Source organism: Mandrillus leucophaeus, unplaced genomic scaffold (genome assembly GCF_000951045.1).
Source record: "Mandrillus leucophaeus isolate KB7577 unplaced genomic scaffold, Mleu.le_1.0 Scaffold68, whole genome shotgun sequence".
In the NCBI taxonomy this organism is placed as follows: Eukaryota; Metazoa; Chordata; class Mammalia; order Primates; family Cercopithecidae; genus Mandrillus; species Mandrillus leucophaeus.
The window spans coordinates 1,197,819-1,204,552 of record NW_012107363.1 but is presented as its reverse complement, the minus strand read 5'-3'; the positions used below and the strand labels follow the sequence as shown (position 1 = coordinate 1,204,552).

At 52.0% G+C, this 6,734-nt stretch overlaps 1 protein-coding gene across 1 annotated transcript in view; it reads left to right on the top strand.

Moving 5' to 3' along the window:
• PPP2R2C (protein phosphatase 2, regulatory subunit B, gamma) overlaps nt 1-6,734 on the top strand; it is a 287,323-nt gene that overhangs the window by 828 nt on the left and 279,761 nt on the right. The window lies entirely within an intron of this gene.

Genomic DNA, 6,734 nt, shown 5'->3' with positions numbered 1-6,734 from the left:
TTTCTTTCTTTCTTTCTTTCTGTCTTTCTTTCTTTCTGTCTTTCTTTCTTTCTCTTTCTTCCTTTCTTTTCCTTCCTTCCTTCCTTCCTTCCCTCTTCCTTCCTTCCTTCCCTCTTTCTTTCTTTCTTTCTTTCTTTCTTTCTTTCTTTCTTTCTTTCTTTCTTTCTTTCTTTCTTTCTTTCTTTCTTTCTTTCTTTCGATGGAGTCTCACTCTGTCACTCAGGCTGGAGTGCAGCGGCATGATCTTGGCTCACTGCAATCTCTGCTTCCTGGGTTCAAGCTATTCTCGTGCCTCAGCTTCCTGAGTAGCTGGGATTACGGGTGTGCACCACCAGGCCTGGCTGATTTTTGTACTTTTAGTAAAGACAGGGTTTCACCATGCTGGCCAGGCTGGTCTTGAACTCCTGACCTCAAGTGATCTGCCTGTCTTGGCCTCCCAAAGTGCTGGAATTGCAGGTGTGAGCCACTGTGCCCGGCCAATGAGCAATCAATTTCTGTTATGCATAAACTACCCAGTCTAAGGTATCTTGTTGTAGCAGTCTACAAACTGATGCTGCCTTAACGAAGCACTACACATAGAGTGGCTTGAAGAAGGGAAATTGATTGTCTCATGGTTCTGGCAGCCAGAAGTCTGGGATCAAGAAGACAGCTGGGTCGATTTCTATGGAGGAATGAGAGGGGGAATCTGTCCTGTACCCCTCTGCCAGCTTCTTGTGATTTGCTGTCCATCTTTGGCATTCTTTGGCTTGTAGGTGGTATCACCATGGTGTCTGCCTTTCTCCCTGTGCGTGTCTGTCTCTGTGTCCATGAGGGCACCAGTCATTTTGGAGTAGGGGTCTACCCTACTCCAGCATGGCCTCATTTTAACTAATGACATCTGCAGTGACCCTATTTCCAAGTAAGGACACATGCTGAGGTACTGGGGATTTGTACTTCAATATGAATTTTTTTGGGGGGAGGGCACACAATCCAACCCATAGCAGTCACCCCCTGATAACCCCTTGAACTAATTTTGCTTCTAGTTCGTTAGGTGTGGTGTGTTTGGGGGTCCTGGTGCCCCAAGAAGGAAGGCTTCCATCAGGGAGCAGGGCCACAGTCCGTGAAACTGGACACGGGGACCGAGGCCATTTGGGGCTCCTGCTGCTGCTGGGTGGCCTTGTGGAAAAGGGGGCACTGGGATGAGGGGTGACTTCTCCTAGTTACCAAGGACAAATAAGGTCACTGCTTGTTGGTATCTGGGGCCCAGAGGATCCACAGGGATGCTTCTTAGCACTGACATCTGATAAAAAAGGTCAGCTGAGCATGGCAGCCCTGAACATAGAGATGGGAGCATGACAGACCCAGATCATGGGTGAAAGCTTGGGTCGTTCCCCCAGGTGGAGAGCCAGGTGCTCTGGCACAGGCAAGGTGCCCATGAGTGGGTGAAGGAAGAAGGACATGCTGCTGATTGGCCTTTTTCCCCCGCCCTCATCTCTCCTGGCCACCTTGAATGAAGGGTAGCTGTGGTGGATGGTGTGGTGCTGTAGGCCCCAGGCAGGCATCTGAAGTGGTGTCTCCCTCAATGATACAGTCGCTGGTGGGACCCCGTGCCTCACTGTGTTGAGCTGAGAGTTTCTTCCCGGAAAGGGGGATGAGGATGTTTGCTGAGTGGCCACAGTGGACTGCGCTGGATTTCTCCACTTGACCTGTAGATCTGTTTTTCACCTCTCACTGTCCAGTGTGGTACCCTGGAGGCTGCATCACCTGTGGTCCCTGCCCTAAGGCTCCCATGGAGTTTGGCCAGTGGGAGGCACCAGTTGGAGCTTGCAGGGCAGGAGAGAGGGGGGAAACACTCCCCATCCTTCTCCTTGCTGTGGTGCTGCAATCCCAGGGTTGGCTGTGCTCTCCATGGTCACAGCTTGTGCCAGTGGATCCTGTCTCATGGTCCCAGTTCTCCTCCCCTCCACCTTTCAGCCCAGGGGGTAAAAGCCTCCTGTCTCTGTCCCTAATCCCTGGGAAATGCTTTCTGTAGGTCATCTCTTGTTTACTTCTCTACTGTTGAACTATCTGGGGTGAATTCTGCCTCCAGTGAGACTCCAACATCTATGGAGATCAGTGGAACTGGGGCATGTGTGTGGCCGTCCTGAGACTGGCTCTTGCCTCTGCTACTCACATGACTTCAGGCAATGGTCCCACCTCCCTGAGCCTTATTGTCAAATTAGGACAATAAAGTCCACTTTTGCAGGTTGTTTGTGAGTGTAATGGAAAGAATAATTCCCCCACAAAGATGTCCACGTCCTAATCCCCAGACCTGTGAATGTGTTACCTTACATGGCAAAAGGGAGTTTGCAGATGAGATTAAGTTAAGGCTCTTCAGTTGGGGAGGTTGACCTGGATTATCTGGGTGGGCCCAATGTTATCAAAGGGGTCCTGATAAGAGGGAGGTAAGAGGTTCAGAATCAGAGAAAGAGATGGGATGACACCAGCAGAGGAGAGAAAGAGGAAGAGAGGGAGAAGAGAAGAGAGGGAGGGAGAAAGAGGAGAGAAAGAGGAAGAGAGGGAGAGAAATTTGAAGTTGCTGTGCTGACTGTTTTGAAGATGGAGGGAGGGGCCATGAGCCAAGGAATGCAGGCACCTCCAGAAGCTAGAAGATCAAGGGAACAGATCCTTCCCCAGAGCCTCTGGCAGGAAACAGCCCTGTCCACACCTTGACTTTAGCCCAGTGAGGCTGATTTCAGACTTCTAACCTCCAGAACAGTCAGAGAATAAGCTTCTGTTGTTCTAAGCCACTATGGTTGTGGAAATGTGTTACAGCAGCCATAGGAAATTTACACAATGAGAACAAATGAAAAAATTGCAGGAAGATGGCCTGCATTCCAGAGCAGGTGCCATAGAAATGATCACTGCATTTGGGAACAGTGGGCTCAGGTCTCCCCTTGTGGGAAAAGTGGATCTGTAGGCTCAGATGTGTAGCACACAGCCCCTGCTGTCTTTGCTGGTCCTTTGCTGTCACTTATCTCATCTTCACTCTCATCATCTTTTCCTTCCACTTCCAAAATCTCTCCACTTTTCCAGTCATCTGTGGCTGCCTAACAAATGATCCCATGATGTGCCAACTAAGAACGGCCTTTTCATTGTGTTTCATGGTATTGAGAGCCAGGGGCTGAGGAAGGGCTCAGCTGGGTGATTCTTCTGCTGCATGTTGCCTACACTGAGGTCACTTGGTGGTGTTCAGTTAGAGGATGGACTGGGCTGGATGGCCCACAGTGGCTTCCCTGTAATTTATGGTGCCTTGGTGGGGACAGCAGGGGCTGAGCTCAGCTGGGACTGTCACCTAAACCCTGACATGTGGCCTCTCCAGCATGACAGCCCAGGGTGGTGGGACTCCTTCCCTGGTGCTCAGGGCTGCTGGTGCAATGTCCAGTGAACAAGATGGCGGTTATGTGGCCTTTGATGCCCAGCTTTGGATGTCCCAGAGCTTCACTTCTGCTAGGCTCTTGGTTGAGTGGGTCACAGGCCCACCAGACTCAAGAGGAGGAGGCATAGACCTCATCTCTTGATGGGGTGACTTGTGGCCAAACCACAACACTTTACCACTAGTTTTATTGTCTCCTTTTCCACCTGGGAGTTTCAGTTACTTTTCTCACATTGGACTCCTATTGGCTTTGTTCTCCATGCCACACGTTTGTTCATTCATTCTACAAACATCACCTGAGCACTCACTGCAGGCTGTGGTCTGTGCTGGGAACCCAGAGAGCACATTAGAGTATGTGACATGAATGAGTACTCGTGACATATCAGGGGCTTTCTAAGTGTCTTCTGAGGCCAAGTAGCTTCCAATCCCCCTGGAAGGCAGGTACATTTTTCTTATCCCCGGCTTACACATGTGGATACTGTGGCACAAAAGGGGAAGAGGCTCACCTGTGGCTGCTGAGCTAACCTGTGGGAGAGTGGGCTTTGAGCTTGGGCAACCTAACTGGAGAGGCTTGTGCGTAACCACCAGGCTCCATGGCCCCAGAGGCGAGGAAGGTATGGCAATTGACCTCCAGGAGGGCCCTCTTGCTAGAGAGAGACCAAAACAAAAGTGTTGCCCTAGCTGGGCACTGCGGCTCATGCCTGTAAATCCCAACACTTTGGAATGCTGAGGTGGGAGGATCACTTGAGGTAAGTAGTTCAAGACCAGCCTGGGCAACAGTGAGCCCCTGTCTCTACAAATTATTAAAGAAAATTAGCTGGGCATGGTGGCATGCACCTGTAGTCCCAGCTACTTGGGAGGCTAAGGCAGAAGGATCCATTGAGTCCAGGAGTTTCAGGCTGCAGTGAGCTGTGATCGTGCCAGGTGTGGAACTCCAGCTTGGGAAACAAACAAGCAAGACTCCATCTCTGAATAAAAAAAGAGTCTCCCCCTACGATGCTCTGTGAAATATTGTAGACTGGTTGCCCTGGAGCCTCATGCAGGGAGTGAGGAGGGGCCAGGTCTGTCTCTACTTCCCAGAGTAGAAGATATTAAGCTAGAAGGACAAGGGGAACAGCATTCCTGGCAGAGGAAACAGGATGTGCTTCAGGTTGGTGTTGTAGGAGCGCATGGCTTGTTAATGAAGGGTGAAATTCTGTGCAGCTGGGCGTAGCCTTCCCGGGAGGAAGCGGTGGGAGCTGAGGCTGGAGAGGGCAGTGGGGGTGTCTTGGCAAGGGTCGTATGTGCTGGCCTGAGGGCACTGTGGGGAGGGGGCGGACTTGGTAACTGCGCTGGGGGCTGACTGTGTCTGTGCTTTGCGATGTGCCGGCTGGTGGCTGTGAGGAGGGGAGCAGGAAGCTTGGAGGTGGAGAAGGTGGGTTGTCATCCATCTCATTCCACCAGTGGGGGACGGGGAGGCTGAGTGACTCAACCAAGGTCACGCAGGCAGTGAGCATGGAGGTGAGACTGGGGCCCAGGCCCGTGGGATGAGCCACTGACTGTCCCCCCACCCCGCTGTGACCTCAGCTGCACCTTGTGCTGCGGTGACAAGGTGACAGGTTAAAAATAAAGCACTGTGGTGCTGCCAGGCCTTTATTGGCACAGGGTGAGGGCTGGTTATGTCACTTTAAAGAAATACTTCTCTGCAAGTGTGAGTTGAGCATGTTTCTCCCCAGACATTCACCTGGGAACTGAGTCTCAAGAAATAACGCTCGTTACAGCTGCTGTCCCATAAGGACTGTCAGCGAAGGCTCAATAGTGGCCACCACTGAGTAAGTGCCTACTGTGTGCCGGGCCCTATGTGGGAAAGTAGCTCATACCTTAAAGCTCATCCGTGGGCTCCAGCTACTGCCCGTGCTGCAGGTGCCTCCCGTTATTCTCCCTAGGGATGAGGAGGGGTTACGTGAGGTCATACAGCCAGCAGGTGTCATTGAAGCCCACTGCTCTCAGGGCTGCAAACCTGTGGCCACTCTACAGGAGCAGGAAGGAGCCGGTGTTATCAGTCTGGCTCTGCAGGTTGAGAAGTGGAGGGTCTTGCCCAGGAAGGCACAGGTGAGGGGCATTTCACTCCTGAGAGTTGCACCTTCTGTGCCTCTGCCTGGGACTCCCTTCCCTGTATCTTTCTCATTATTCAGGTCCCAGCTGAAAAGTAACCTCCTCTGAGAGGCCTCCCCTGACCGCCCTCCATCTGGAGTTGTCTGTCACTGGATCCAGGTGCAAAGCCCTGGAGTGAAATGAGCCTGGCGTGTTCTGCGGCAGCAAGGAGGCCGGTGTGGCCAGAGCAGAGAGTGGGAAGGGTGGAGGTGGAGGTGGAAAAATGATGTGGTCCAATTTCCATTTTTACAGCATCAGTCTGCCTGCTCTATGGGGCATGGGCTTGGTCAGGGTGGGGGCAAAGTGAGAACCTGGGGATGACTTTGGAGGCTACTGCAGTGTGGGAATGAGCAATGATGGTGGCTTAGACCAGTGGCTTAGCTCCAGAGGTCTGGACAGGATTAACCCATTTATTCAACAGATATTTACCAGACACCTTGCATGTGGCAGGAACTGAGCCGATGGGGGATCTGTCAGTGAAGGGACAAACACATAAACATACAAGGGCATGTTGGGGTGACAGTACTGCTAAGAGGGAAGGTGGGGAGAGGGCTGCCAAGGGCCGGACACTGTTCATTTAGGGAGGCGGAGAGGAAGCGTGAGGCTCAGATCTCCCTTCAAGAAAGACTTTGCTGTCCAGTCTCAGGGCAGGCAGTTGCTTGACTGCCTCTGGATTTTGGCATCTTTAGGATCTGCCTCTGCCACTGAACCAAGGCCATTCTTTCTGGCAGCCCTCAGCCAATGACTGCCCCCTGGAGGGGTTTCTAGGGCCTGCCATTTCTGCACACCCCAGGACTCCTGCGGCAGGCAGCCTTTGCCCTGGAGCTTGCTGTGGGTTGGCTGAGAGGGTCAGTCACACTTGCATGGCTGCCGGGAATCTCTACCTGCCCACACTGGCTCTTCTACCTTTTACCTTTAACAAGTGCGACCTCCCAATAAACCTTTTCACTCGTAACTAACTCAGCATTGAAATACAGGGTGATGGTATACTTGGCTTTACAAGAACCCCCAAGCTGTTTTCAGGAGTTGCTGTGCTGTCTTTGCATCTACAGATGTCATGCATGAGGGTTCCAGGCACTCTGCACCCTCATCAGCCCTTGGTCTTGTCACTTTCTTAGTTTTAGCCATCCTAAATGGCTAGGTTGTGGTTGTATCCCATTATGACTACTTCTTCTCTCCTCCTTCTCCTCCTCCTTCTCCTCCTCCT